Below are 16,144 nucleotides of genomic sequence, written 5' to 3' on the forward strand. Positions count from 1 at the left end.
ATCTAATCCTATCCTGTGTGATACTGTCTGCTGAGCCGTGTATCTAATCCTATCCTGTGTGATACTGTCTGCTGAGCCGTGTATCTAATCCTATCCTGTGTGATACTGTCTGCTGAGCCGAGTATCTAATCCTATCCTTTGTGATACTGTCTGCTGAGCCGTGTATCTAATCCTATCCTGTGTGATGCTGTCTGCTGAACTGTGTATCTAATCCTCTCCTGTGTGATACTGTCTGCTGAGCTGTGTATCTAATCCTCTCCTGTGTGATACTGTCTGCTGAGCTGTGTATCTAATCCTATCATGTGTGATACTGTCTGCTGAGCTGTGTATCTAATCCTCTCCTGTGTGATACTGTCTGCTGAGCCGTGTATCTAATCCTATCCTGTGTGATACTGTCTGCTGAGCCGTGTATCTAATCCTATCCTGTGTGATACTGTCTGCTGAGCCGTGTATCTAATCCTATCCTGTGTGATACTGTCTGCTGAGCCGAGTATCTAATCCTATCCTTTGTGATACTGTCTGCTGAGCCGTGTATCTAATCCTATCCTGTGTGATGCTGTCTGCTGAGCTGTGTATCTAATCCTCTCCTGTGTGATACTGTCTGCTGAGCCGTGTATCTAATCCTATCCTGTGTGATACTGTCTGCTGAGCCGTGTATCTAATCCTATCCTTTGTGATACTGTCTGCTGAGCCGTGTATCTGATCCTATCCTGTGTGATACTGTCTGCTGAGCTGTGTATCTAATCCTCTTCTGTGTGATACTGTCTGCTGAGCCGTGTATCTAATCCTATCCTGTGTGATACTGTCTGCTGAGCCGTGTATCTAATCCTATCCTGTGTGATGCTGTCTGCTGAACTGTGTATCTAATCCTCTCCTGTGTGATACTGTCTGCTGAGCTGTGTATCTAATCCTCTCCTGTGTGATACTGTCTGCTGAGCTGTGTATCTAATCCTATCATGTGTGATACTGTCTGCTGAGCTGTGTATCTAATCCTCTCCTGTGTGATACTGTCTGCTGAGCCGTGTATCTAATCCTATCCTGTGTGATACTGTCTGCTGAGCCGTGTATCTAATCCTATCCTGTGTGATACTGTCTGCTGAGCCGTGTATCTAATCCTATCCTGTGTGATACTGTCTGCTGAGCCGAGTATCTAATCCTATCCTTTGTGATACTGTCTGCTGAGCCGTGTATCTAATCCTATCCTGTGTGATGCTGTCTGCTGAGCTGTGTATCTAATCCTCTCCTGTGTGATACTGTCTGCTGAGCCGTGTATCTAATCCTATCCTGTGTGATACTGTCTGCTGAGCCGTGTATCTAATCCTATCCTTTGTGATACTGTCTGCTGAGCCGTGTATCTGATCCTATCCTGTGTGATACTGTCTGCTGAGCCGTGTATCTATTCCTATCCTGTGTGATACTGTCTGCTGAGCTGTGTATCTAATCCTCTCCTGTGTGATACTGTCTGCTGAGCCGTGTATCTAATCCTATCCTGTGTGATACTGTCTGCTGAGCCGTGTATCTAATCCTATCCTGTGTGATACTGTTTGCTGAGCCGTGTATCTAATCCTCTCCTGTGTGATACTGTCTGCTGAGCCGTGTATCTAATCCTGTCCTGTGTGATACTGTCTGCTGAGCCGTGTATCTAATCCTATCCTGTGTGATACTGTCTGCTGAGCCGTGTATCTAATCCTATCCTGTGTGATACTGTGTGCTGAGCCGTGTATCTAATCCTATCCTGTGTGATACTGTCTGCTGAGCCGTGTATCTAATCCTATCCTGTGTGATACTGTCTGCTGAGCCGTGTATCTAATCCTATCCTGTGTGATACTGTCTGCTGAGCCGTGTATCTAATCCTATCCTGTGTGATCCTGTCTGCTGAGCCGTGTATCTAATCCTATCCTGTGTGATACTGTCTGCTGAGCCGTGTATCTAATCCTATCATGTGTGATACTGTCTGCTGAGCCGTGTATCTAATCCTATCATGTGTGATACTGTCTGCTGAGCTGTATCTAATCCTATCCTGTGTGATACTGTCTGCTGAGCCGTGTATCTAATCCTATCATGTGTGATACTGTCTGCTGAGCCGTGTATCTAATCCTATTATGTGTGATACTGTCTGCTGAGCTGTATCTAATCCTATCCTGTGTGATACTGTCTGCTGAGCTATGTATCTAATCCTATCCTGTGTGATACTGTCTGCTGAGCCGTGTATCTAATCCTATCCTGTGTGATACTGTCTGCTGAGCCGTGTATCTAATCCTATCCTGTGTGATACTGTCTGCTGAGCTGTATCTAATCCTATCCTGTGTGATACTGTCTGCTGAGCTGTATCTAATCCTCTCCTGGGTGATACTGTCTTCTGAGCTGTATCTAATCCTCTCCTGTGTGATACTGTGTGCTGAGCTGTGTATCTAATCCTATCATGTGTAATACTGTCTGCTAAGCCGTGTATCTAATCCTATCCTGTGTGATACCGTCTGCTGTGCTGTGTATCTAATCCTATCCTGTGTGATACTGTCTGCTGAGCCGTGTATCTAATCCTATCCTGTGTGATACTGTCTGCTGAGCCGTGTATCTAATCCTATCCTGTGTGATACTGTGTGCTGAGCTGTGTATCTAATCCTCTCCTGTGTGACACTGTCTGCTGAGCGGTGTATCTAATCCTGTGTGATACTGTCTGCTGAGCCGTGTATCTAATCCTATCCTGTGTGATACTGTCTGCTGAGCCGTGTATCTAATCCTATCCTGTGTGATACTGTCTGCCGAGCTGTGTATCTAATCCCATTATGTGTGATACTGTTTGCTGAGCCGTGTATCTAACTCTATCCTGTGTGATACTGTATGCTGAGCTGTGTATCTAATCCTATCCTGTGTGATACTGTATGCTGAGCTGTGTATCTAATCCTATCCTGTGTGATACTGTCTGCTGAGCCGTGTATCTCATCCTATCCTGTGTGATACTGTCGGCTGAGCCGTGTATCTAATCCTATCCTGTGTGATACTGTGTGCTGAGCCGTGTATCTAATCCTATCCTTTGTGATACTGTTTGCTGAGCTGTGTATCTAATCCTATCCTGTGTGATACTGTCTGCTGAGCCGTGTATCTAATCCTATGTGATACTGTCTGCTGAGCTGTGTATCTAATCCTATCCATTGTGATACTGTCTGCTGAGCCATGTATCTCATCCTATCCTGTGTGATACTGTCTGCTGAGCCGTGTATCTAATCCTATCCTGTGTGATACTGTCTGCTGAGCTGTGTATCTAATCCTATTCTGTGTGATACTGTCTGCTGAGCCGTGTATCTAATCCTATCCTGTGTGATACTGTCTGCTGAGCCATGTATCTAATCCTATCCTTTGTGATACTGTCTGCTGAGCTGTGTATCTAATCCTATTCTGTGTGATACTGTCTGCTGAACCGTGTATCTAATCCTATCCTGTGTGATACTGTCTGCTGAGCCATGTATCTAATCCTATCTATTGTGATACTGTCTGCTGAGCCATGTATCTAATCCTATCTATTGTGATACTGTCTGCTGAGCCATGTATCTAATCCTATCTATTGTGATACTGTGTGCTGAGCCGTGTATCTAATCCTATTCTGTGTGATACTGTCTTCTGAGCCGTGTATCTAATCCTATCTATTGTGATACTGTCTGCTGAGCCATGTATCTAATCCTATCTATTGTGATACTGTCTGCTGAGCCATGTATCTAATCCTATCTATTGTGATACTGTGTGCTGAGCCGTGTATCTAATCCTATTCTGTGTGATACTGTCTGCTGAGCCGTGTATCTAATCCTATCTATTGTGATACTGTGTGCTGAGCCGTGTATCTAATCCTATTCTATGTGATACTGTGTGCTGAGCCGTGTATCTAATCCTATTCTGTGTGATACTGTGTGCTGAGCCGTGTATCTAATCCTATTCTGTGTGATACTGTCTGCTGAGCCGTGTATCTAATCCTATCTATTGTGATACAGTGTGCTGAGCCGTGTATCTAATCCTATCTATTGTGATACTGTCTGCTGAGCCGTGTATCTAATCCTATTCTGTGTGATACTGTCTGCTGAGCCGTGTATCGAATCCTATCCTGTGTGATACTGTCTGCTGAGCCGTGTATATAATCCTATTCTGTGTGATACTGTCTGCTGAGCCATGTATCTAATCCTATCCTGTGTGATACTGTCTGCTGAGCCGTGTATCTAATCCTATCATGTGTGATACTGTCTGCTGAGCCGTGTATCTAATCCTATTATGTGTGATACTGTCTGCTGAGCTGTATCTAATCCTATCCTGTGTGATACTGTCTGCTGAGCTATGTATCTAATCCTATCCTGTGTGATACTGTCTGCTGAGCCGTGTATCTAATCCTATCCTGTGTGATACTGTCTGCTGAGCCGTGTATCTAATCCTATCCTGTGTGATACTGTCTGCTGAGCTGTATCTAATCCTATCCTGTGTGATACTGTCTGCTGAGCTGTATCTAATCCTCTCCTGGGTGATACTGTCTTCTGAGCTGTATCTAATCCTCTCCTGTGTGATACTGTGTGCTGAGCTGTGTATCTAATCCTATCATGTGTAATACTGTCTGCTAAGCCGTGTATCTAATCCTATCCTGTGTGATACCGTCTGCTGTGCTGTGTATCTAATCCTATCCTGTGTGATACTGTCTGCTGAGCCGTGTATCTAATCCTATCCTGTGTGATACTGTCTGCTGAGCCGTGTATCTAATCCTATCCTGTGTGATACTGTGTGCTGAGCTGTGTATCTAATCCTCTCCTGTGTGACACTGTCTGCTGAGCGGTGTATCTAATCCTGTGTGATACTGTCTGCTGAGCCGTGTATCTAATCCTATCCTGTGTGATACTGTCTGCTGAGCCGTGTATCTAATCCTATCCTGTGTGATACTGTCTGCCGAGCTGTGTATCTAATCCCATTATGTGTGATACTGTTTGCTGAGCCGTGTATCTAACTCTATCCTGTGTGATACTGTATGCTGAGCTGTGTATCTAATCCTATCCTGTGTGATACTGTATGCTGAGCTGTGTATCTAATCCTATCCTGTGTGATACTGTCTGCTGAGCCGTGTATCTCATCCTATCCTGTGTGATACTGTCGGCTGAGCCGTGTATCTAATCCTATCCTGTGTGATACTGTGTGCTGAGCCGTGTATCTAATCCTATCCTTTGTGATACTGTTTGCTGAGCTGTGTATCTAATCCTATCCTGTGTGATACTGTCTGCTGAGCCGTGTATCTAATCCTATGTGATACTGTCTGCTGAGCTGTGTATCTAATCCTATCCATTGTGATACTGTCTGCTGAGCCATGTATCTCATCCTATCCTGTGTGATACTGTCTGCTGAGCCGTGTATCTAATCCTATCCTGTGTGATACTGTCTGCTGAGCTGTGTATCTAATCCTATTCTGTGTGATACTGTCTGCTGAACCGTGTATCTAATCCTATCCTGTGTGATACTGTCTGCTGAGCCATGTATCTAATCCTATCCTTTGTGATACTGTCTGCTGAGCTGTGTATCTAATCCTATTCTGTGTGATACTGTCTGCTGAACCGTGTATCTAATCCTATCCTGTGTGATACTGTCTGCTGAGCCATGTATCTAATCCTATCTATTGTGATACTGTCTGATGAGCCATGTATCTAATCCTATCTATTGTGATACTGTCTGCTGAGCCATGTATCTAATCCTATCTATTGTGATACTGTGTGCTGAGCCGTGTATCTAATCCTATTCTGTGTGATACTGTCTTCTGAGCCGTGTATCTAATCCTATCTATTGTGATACTGTCTGCTGAGCCATGTATCTAATCCTATCTATTGTGATACTGTCTGCTGAGCCATGTATCTAATCCTATCTATTGTGATACTGTGTGCTGAGCCGTGTATCTAATCCTATTCTGTGTGATACTGTCTGCTGAGCCGTGTATCTAATCCTATCTATTGTGATACTGTGTGCTGAGCCGTGTATCTAATCCTATTCTGTGTGATACTGTGTGCTGAGCCGTGTATCTAATCCTATTCTGTGTGATACTGTGTGCTGAGCCGTGTATCTAATCCTATTCTGTGTGATACTGTCTGCTGAGCCGTGTATCTAATCCTATCTATTGTGATACTGTGTGCTGAGCCGTGTATCTAATCCTATCTATTGTGATACTGTCTGCTGAGCCGTGTATCTAATCCTATTCTGTGTGATACTGTCTGCTGAGCCGTGTATCGAATCCTATCCTGTGTGATTCTGTCTGCTGAGCCGTGTATATAATCCTATTCTGTGTGATACTGTCTGCTGAGCCATGTATCTAATCCTATCCTGTGTGATACTGTCTGCTGAGCCGTGTATCTAATCCTATCCTGTGTGATACTGTCTGCTGAGCAGTGTATCTAATCCTATCCTTTGTGATACTGTCTGCTAAGCCGTGTATCTAATCCTATCCTGTGTGATACTGTCTGCTGAGCCGTGTATCTAATCCTATCCTGTGTGATACTGTCTGCTGAGCCATGTATCTAATCCTATCCTGTGTGATACTGTCTGCTGAGCCGTGTATCTAATCCTATCCTGTGTGATACTGTCTGCTAAGCCGTGTATCTAATCCTATTCTGTGTGATACTGTCTGCTGAACCGTGTATCTAATCCTATCCTGTGTGATACTGTCTGCTGAGCCATGTATCTAATCCTATCCTGTGTGATACTGTCTGCTGAGCCGTGTATCTAATCCTATCCTGTGTGATACTGTCTGCTGAGCTGTGTATCTAATCCTATCCTGTGTGATACTGTCTGCTGAGCTGTGTATCTAATCCTCTTCTGTGTGATACTGTCTGCTGAGCCGTGTATCTAATCCTATCCTGTGTGATACTGTCTGCTGAGCCGTGTATCTAATCCTATCCTGTGTGATACTGTCTGCTGAGCCGTGTATCTAATCCTATCCTGTGTGATACTGTCTGCTGAGCCGTGTATCTAATCCTATCCTGTGTGATACTGTCTGCTGAGCCGTGTATCTAATCCTATCCTGTGTGATACTGTCTGCTGAGCCGTGTATCTAATCCTATCCTGTGTGATACTGTCTGCTGAGCCGAGTATCTAATCCTATCCTTTGTGATACTGTCTGCTGAGCCGTGTATCTAATCCTATCCTGTGTGATGCTGTCTGCTGAGCTGTGTATCTAATCCTATCCTGTGTGATACTGTCTGCTGAGCTGTGTATCTAATCCTCTCCTGTGTGATACTGTCTGCTGAGCTGTGTATCTAATCCTATCCTGTGTGATACTGTCTGCTGAGCTGTGTATCTAATCCTCTCCTGTGTGATACTGTCTGCTGAGCCGTGTATCTAATCTTATCCTGTGTGATACTGTCTGCTGAGCCGTGTATCTAATCCTATCCTGTGTGATACTGTCTGCTGAGCCGTGTATCTAATCCTATTCTGTGTGATGCTGTCTGCTGAGCCGTGTATCTAATCCTATCCTGTGTGATACTGTCTGCTGAGCCATGTATCTAATCCTCTCCTGTGTGATACTGTCTGCTGAGCCATGTATCTAATCCTATCCTGTGTGATACTGTCTGCTGAGCCGTGTATCTAATCCTATCCTTTGTGATACTATCTGCTGAGCAGTGTATCTGATCCTATCCTGTGTGATACTGTCTACTGAGCCGTGTATCTAATCCTATCCTGTGTGATACTGTCTGCTGAGCTGTGTATCTAATCCTCTCCTGTGTGATACTGTCTGCTGAGCCGTGTATCTAATCCTATCCTGTGTGATACTGTCTGCTGAGCCGTGTATCTAATCCTATCCTGTGTGATACTGTCTGCTGAGCCGTGTATCTAATCCTCTCCTGTGTGATACTGTTTGCTGAGCCGTGTATCTAATCCTGTCCTGTGTGATACTGTCTGCTGAGCCGTGTATCTAATCCTATCCTGTGTGATACTGTGTGCTGAGCCGTGTATCTAATCCTATCCTGTGTGATACTGTCTGCTGAGCCGTGTATCTAATCCTATCCTGTGTGATACTGTCTGCTGAGCCGTGTATCTAATCCTCTCCTGTGTGATACTGTCTGCTGAGCCGTGTATCTAATCCTATCCTGTGTGATACTGTCTGCTGAGCCGTGTATCTAATCCTATCCTGTGTGATACTGTGTGCTGAGCCGTGTATCTAATCCTATCCTGTGTGATACTGTCTGCTGAGCCGTGTATCTAATCCTATCCTGTGTGATACTGTCTGCTGAGCCGTGTATCTAATCCTATCCTGTGTGATACTGTCTGCTGAGCCGTGTATCTAATCCTATCCTGTGTGATCCTGTCTGCTGAGCCGTGTATCTAATCCTATCCTGTGTGATACTGTCTGCTGAGCCGTGTATCTAATCCTATCATGTGTGATACTGTCTGCTGAGCCGTGTATCTAATCCTATCATGTGTGATACTGTCTGCTGAGCTGTATCTAATCCTATCCTGTGTGATACTGTCTGCTGAGCCGTGTATCTAATCCTATCATGTGTGATACTGTCTGCTGAGCCGTGTATCTAATCCTATCATGTGTGATACTGTCTGCTGAGCTGTATCTAATCCTATCCTGTGTGATACTGTCTGCTGAGCTATGTATCTAATCCTATCCTGTGTGATACTGTCTGCTGAGCCGTGTATCTAATCCTATCCTGTGTGATACTGTCTGCTGAGCCGTGTATCTAATCCTATCCTGTGTGATACTGTCTGCTGAGCTGTATCTAATCCTATCCTGTGTGATACTGTCTGCTGAGCTGTATCTAATCCTCTCCTGGGTGATACTGTCTTCTGAGCTGTATCTAATCCTCTCCTGTGTGATACTGTGTGCTGAGCTGTGTATCTAATCCTATCATGTGTAATACTGTCTGCTAAGCCGTGTATCTAATCCTATCCTGTGTGATACCGTCTGCTGTGCTGTGTATCTAATCCTATCCTGTGTGATACTGTCTGCTGAGCCGTGTATCTGATCCTATCCTGTGTGATACTGTCTGCTGAGCCGTGTATCTAATCCTATCCTGTGTGATACTGTGTGCTGAGCTGTGTATCTAATCCTCTCCTGTGTGACACTGTCTGCTGAGCGGTGTATCTAATCCTGTGTGATACTGTCTGCTGAGCCGTGTATCTAATCCTATCCTGTGTGATACTGTCTGCTGAGCCGTGTATCTAATCCTATCCTGTGTGATACTGTCTGCCGAGCTGTGTATCTAATCCCATTATGTGTGATACTGTTTGCTGAGCCGTGTATCTAACTCTATCCTGTGTGATACTGTATGCTGAGCTGTGTATCTAATCCTATCCTGTGTGATACTGTATGCTGAGCTGTGTATCTAATCCTATCCTGTGTGATACTGTCTGCTGAGCCGTGTATCTCATCCTATCCTGTGTGATACTGTCGGCTGAGCCGTGTATCTAATCCTATCCTGTGTGATACTGTGTGCTGAGCCGTGTATCTAATCCTATCCTTTGTGATACTGTTTGCTGAGCTGTGTATCTAATCCTATCCTGTGTGATACTGTCTGCTGAGCCGTGTATCTAATCCTATGTGATACTGTCTGCTGAGCTGTGTATCTAATCCTATCCATTGTGATACTGTCTGCTGAGCCATGTATCTCATCCTATCCTGTGTGATACTGTCTGCTGAGCCGTGTATCTAATCCTATCCTGTGTGATACTGTCTGCTCAGCTGTGTATCTAATCCTATTCTGTGTGATACTGTCTGCTGAACCGTGTATCTAATCCTATCCTGTGTGATACTGTCTGCTGAGCCATGTATCTAATCCTATCCTTTGTGATACTGTCTGCTGAGCTGTGTATCTAATCCTATTCTGTGTGATACTGTCTGCTGAACCGTGTATCTAATCCTATCCTGTGTGATACTGTCTGCTGAGCCATGTATCTAATCCTATCTATTGTGATACTGTCTGCTGAGCCATGTATCTAATCCTATCTATTGTGATACTGTCTGCTGAGCCATGTATCTAATCCTATCTATTGTGATACTGTGTGCTGAGCCGTGTATCTAATCCTATTCTGTGTGATACTGTCTTCTGAGCCGTGTATCTAATCCTATCTATTGTGATACTGTCTGCTGAGCCATGTATCTAATCCTATCTATTGTGATACTGTGTGCTGAGCCATGTATCTAATCCTATTCTGTGTGATACTGTCTGCTGAGCCGTGTATCTAATCCTATCTATTGTGATACTGTGTGCTGAGCCGTGTATCTAATCCTATTCTGTGTGATACTGTGTGCTGAGCCGTGTATCTAATCCTATTCTGTGTGATACTGTGTGCTGAGCCGTGTATCTAATCCTATTCTGTGTGATACTGTGTGCTGAGCCGTGTATCTAATCCTATTCTGTGTGATACTGTCTGCTGAGCCGTGTATCTAATCCTATTCTGTGTGATACTGTCTGCTGAGCCGTGTATCTAATCCTATTCTGTGTGATACTGTCTGCTGAGCCGTGTATATAATCCTATTCTGTGTGATACTGTCTGCTGAGCCATGTATCTAATCCTATCCTGTGTGATACTGTCTGCTGAGCCGTGTATCTATTCCTATCCTGTGTGATACTGTCTGCTGAGCCGTGTATCTAATCCTATCCTGTGTGATACTGTCTGCTGAGCCGTGTATCTAATCCTATCCTTTGTGATACTGTCTGCTGAGCCGTGTATCTAATCCTATCCTGTGTGATGCTGTCTGCTGAGCTGTGTATCTAATCCTATCCTGTGTGATACTGTCTGCTGAGCTGTGTATATAATCCTCTCCTGTGTGATACTGTCTGCTGAGCCGTGTATCTAATCCTATCCTGTGTGATACTGTCTGCTGAGCCGTGTATCTAATCCTATCCTGTGTGATGCTGTCTGCTGAGCTGTGTATCTAATCCTATCCTGTGTGATACTGTCTGCTGAGCTGTGTATCTAATCCTCTCCTGTGTGATACTGTCTGCTGAGCTGTGTATCTAATCCTATCCTGTGTGATACTGTCTGCTGAGCTGTGTATCTAATCCTCTCCTGTGTGATACTGTCTGCTGAGCCGTGTATCTAATCCTATCCTGTGTGATACTGTCTGCTGAGCCGTGTATCTAATCCTATCCTGTGTGATACGGTCTGCTGAGCCGTGTATCTAATCCTATCCTTTGTGATACTGTCTGCTGAGTCGTGTATCTAATCCTATCCTGTGTGATACTGTCTGCTGAGCCGTGTATCTAATCCTATCCTGTGTGATGCTGTCTGCTGAGCCGTGTATCTAATCCTATCCTGTGTGATACTGTCTGCTGAGCCGTGTATCTAATCCTATCCTGTGTGATACCGTCTGCTGTGCTGTGTATCTAATCCTATCCTGTGTGATGCTGTCTGCTGAGCCGTGTATCTAATCCTATCCTGTGTGATACTGTCTGCTGAGCCGTGTATCTAATCCTATCCTGTGTGATACCGTCTGCTGTGCTGTGTATCTAATCCTATCCTGTGTGATACTGTCTGCTGAGCCGTGTATCTAATCCTATCCTGTGTGATACTGTGTGCTGAGCTGTGTATCTAATCCTATCCTGTGTGATACTGTCTGCTGAGCCGTGTATCTAATCCTATCCTGTGTGATACTGTCTGCTGAGCCGTGTATCTAATCCTATCCTGTGTGATACTGTCTGCTGAGCTGTGTATCTAATCCTCTCCTGTGTGATACTGTCTGCTGAGCCGTGTATCTAATCCTATCCTTTGTGATACTATCTGCTGAGCAGTGTATCTGATCCTATCCTGTGTGATACTGTCTACTGAGCCGTGTATCTAATCCTATCCTGTGTGATACTGTCTGCTGAGCTGTGTATCTAATCCTCTCCTGTGTGATACTGTCTGCTGAGCCGTGTATCTAATCCTATCCTGTGTGATACTGTCTGCTGAGCCGTGTATCTAATCCTATCCTGTGTGATACTGTCTGCTGAGCCGTGTATCTAATCCTCTCCTGTGTGATACTGTCTGCTGAGCCGTGTATCTAATCCTGTCCTGTGTGATACTGTCTGCTGAGCCGTGTATCTAATCCTATCCTGTGTGATACTGTGTGCTGAGCCGTGTATCTAATCCTATCCTGTGTGATACTGTCTGCTGAGCCGTGTATCTAATCCTATCCTGTGTGATACTATCTGCTGAGCCGTGTATCTAATCCTCTCCTGTGTGATACTGTCTGCTGAGCCGTGTATCTAATCCTATCCTGTGTGATACTGTCTGCTGAGCCGTGTATCTAATCCTATCCTGTGTGATACTGTGTGCTGAGCCGTGTATCTAATCCTATCCTGTGTGATACTGTCTGCTGAGCCGTGTATCTAATCCTATCCTGTGTGATACTGTCTGCTGAGCCGTGTATCTAATCCTATCCTGTGTGATACTGTCTGCTGAGCCGTGTATCTAATCCTATCCTGTGTGATCCTGTCTGCTGAGCCGTGTATCTAATCCTATCCTGTGTGATACTGTCTGCTGAGCCGTGTATCTAATCCTATCATGTGTGATACTGTCTGCTGAGCCGTGTATCTAATCCTATCATGTGTGATACTGTCTGCTGAGCTGTATCTAATCCTATCCTGTGTGATACTGTCTGCTGAGCCGTGTATCTAATCCTATCATGTGTGATACTGTCTGCTGAGCCGTGTATCTAATCCTATCATGTGTGATACTGTCTGCTGAGCTGTATCTAATCCTATCCTGTGTGATACTGTCTGCTGAGCTATGTATCTAATCCTATCCTGTGTGATACTGTCTGCTGAGCCGTGTATCTAATCCTATCCTGTGTGATACTGTCTGCTGAGCCGTGTATCTAATCCTATCCTGTGTGATACTGTCTGCTGAGCTGTATCTAATCCTATCCTGTGTGATACTGTCTGCTGAGCTGTATCTAATCCTCTCCTGGGTGATACTGTCTTCTGAGCTGTATCTAATCCTCTCCTGTGTGATACTGTGTGCTGAGCTGTGTATCTAATCCTATCATGTGTAATACTGTCTGCTAAGCCGTGTATCTAATCCTATCCTGTGTGATACCGTCTGCTGTGCTGTGTATCTAATCCTATCCTGTGTGATACTGTCTGCTGAGCCGTGTATCTGATCCTATCCTGTGTGATACTGTCTGCTGAGCCGTGTATCTAATCCTATCCTGTGTGATACTGTGTGCTGAGCTGTGTATCTAATCCTCTCCTGTGTGACACTGTCTGCTGAGCGGTGTATCTAATCCTGTGTGATACTGTCTGCTGAGCCGTGTATCTAATCCTATCCTGTGTGATACTGTCTGCTGAGCCGTGTATCTAATCCTATCCTGTGTGATACTGTCTGCCGAGCTGTGTATCTAATCCCATTATGTGTGATACTGTTTGCTGAGCCGTGTATCTAACTCTATCCTGTGTGATACTGTATGCTGAGCTGTGTATCTAATCCTATCCTGTGTGATACTGTATGCTGAGCTGTGTATCTAATCCTATCCTGTGTGATACTGTCTGCTGAGCCGTGTATCTCATCCTATCCTGTGTGATACTGTCGGCTGAGCCGTGTATCTAATCCTATCCTGTGTGATACTGTGTGCTGAGCCGTGTATCTAATCCTATCCTTTGTGATACTGTTTGCTGAGCTGTGTATCTAATCCTATCCTGTGTGATACTGTCTGCTGAGCTGTGTATCTAATCCTATGTGATACTGTCTGCTGAGCTGTGTATCTAATCCTATCCATTGTGATACTGTCTGCTGAGCCATGTATCTCATCCTATCCTGTGTGATACTGTCTGCTGAGCCGTGTATCTAATCCTATCCTGTGTGATACTGTCTGCTCAGCTGTGTATCTAATCCTATTCTGTGTGATACTGTCTGCTGAACCGTGTATCTAATCCTATCCTGTGTGATACTGTCTGCTGAGCCATGTATCTAATCCTATCCTTTGTGATACTGTCTGCTGAGCTGTGTATCTAATCCTATTCTGTGTGATACTGTCTGCTGAACCGTGTATCTAATCCTATCCTGTGTGATACTGTCTGCTGAGCCATGTATCTAATCCTATCTATTGTGATACTGTCTGCTGAGCCATGTATCTAATCCTATCTATTGTGATACTGTCTGCTGAGCCATGCATCTAATCCTATCTATTGTGATACTGTGTGCTGAGCCGTGTATCTAATCCTATTCTGTGTGATACTGTCTTCTGAGCCGTGTATCTAATCCTATCTATTGTGATACTGTCTGCTGAGCCATGTATCTAATCCTATCTATTGTGATACTGTGTGCTGAGCCGTGTATCTAATCCCATTCTGTGTGATACTGTCTGCTGAGCCGTGTATCTAATCCTATCTATTGTGATACTGTGTGCTGAGCCGTGTATCTAATCCTATTCTGTGTGATACTGTGTGCTGAGCCGTGTATCTAATCCTATTCTGTGTGATACTGTGTGCTGAGCCGTGTATCTAATCCTATTCTGTGTGATACTGTGTGCTGAGCCGTGTATCTAATCCTATTCTGTGTGATACTGTCTGCTGAGCCGTGTATCTAATCCTATTCTGTGTGATACTGTCTGCTGAGCCGTGTATATAATCCTATTCTGTGTGATACTGTCTGCTGAGCCATGTATCTAATCCTATCCTGTGTGATACTGTCTGCTGAGCCGTGTATCTAATCCTATCCTGTGTGATACTGTCTGCTGAGCCGTGTATCTAATCCTATCCTGTGTGATGCTGTCTGCTGAGCTGTGTATCTAATCCTATCCTGTGTGATACTGTCTGCTGAGCTGTGTATCTAATCCTCTCCTGTGTGATACTGTCTGCTGAGCTGTGTATCTAATCCTATCCTGTGTGATACTGTCTGCTGAGCTGTGTATCTAATCCTCTCCTGTGTGATACTGTCTGCTGAGCCGTGTATCTAATCCTATCCTGTGTGATACTGTCTGCTGAGCCGTGTATCTAATCCTATCCTGTGTGATACGGTCTGCTGAGCCGTGTATCTAATCCTATCCTTTGTGATACTGTCTGCTGAGTCGTGTATCTAATCCTATCCTGTGTGATACTGTCTGCTGAGCCGTGTATCTAATCCTATCCTGTGTGATGCTGTCTGCTGAGCCGTGTATCTAATCCTATCCTGTGTGATACTGTCTGCTGAGCCGTGTATCTAATCCTATCCTGTGTGATACCGTCTGCTGTGCTGTGTATCTAATCCTATCCTGTGTGATGCTGTCTGCTGAGCCGTGTATCTAATCCTATCCTGTGTGATACTGTCTGCTGAGCCGTGTATCTAATCCTATCCTGTGTGATACCGTCTGCTGTGCTGTGTATCTAATCCTATCCTGTGTGATACTGTCTGCTGAGCCGTGTATCTAATCCTATCCTGTGTGATACTGTGTGCTGAGCTGTGTATCTAATCCTATCCTGTGTGATACTGTCTGCTGAGCCGTGTATCTAATCCTATCCTGTGTGATACTGTCTGCTGAGCCGTGTATCTAATCCTATCCTGTGTGATACTGTCTGCTGAGCTGTGTATCTAATCCTCTCCTGTGTGATACTGTCTGCTGAGCCGTGTATCTAATCCTATCCTGTGTGATACCGTCTGCTGTGCTGTGTATCTAATCCTATCCTGTGTGATACTGTCTGCTGAGCCGTGTATCTAATCCTATCCTGTGTGATACTGTCTGCTGAGCCGTGTATCTAATCCTATCCTGTGTGATACTGTCTGCTGAGCTGTGTATATAATCCTCTCCTGTGTGATACTGTCTGCTGAGCCGTGTATCTGATCCTATCCTGTGTGATACGGTCTGCTGAGCCGTGTATCTAATCCTATCCTGTGTGATACTGTGTGCTGAGCTGTGTATCTAATAATCCTATCCTGTGTGATACTGACTGCTGAGCCGTGTATCTAATCCTATCCTGTGTGATACTGACTGCTGAGCTGTGTATCTAATCCTATCCTGTGTGATACTGTCCGCTGAGCCGTGTATCTAATCCTATCCTGTGTGATACTGTCTGCTGAGCCGTGTATCTGATCCTATCCTGTGTGATACTGTCTGCTGAGCCGCGTATCTAATCCTATCCTGTGTGATACTGTCTGCTGAGCCGTGTATCTAATCCTATCCTGTGTGATACTTTCTGCTGAGCCGCGTATCTAATCCTATCCTGTGTGATAA

Source organism: Phyllobates terribilis, unplaced genomic scaffold (assembly GCF_046119375.1).
Source record: "Phyllobates terribilis strain yellow unplaced genomic scaffold, ASM4611937v1 Scaffold_7__3_contigs__length_470593459, whole genome shotgun sequence".
Lineage (NCBI taxonomy): Eukaryota > Metazoa > Chordata > Amphibia > Anura > Dendrobatidae > Phyllobates > Phyllobates terribilis.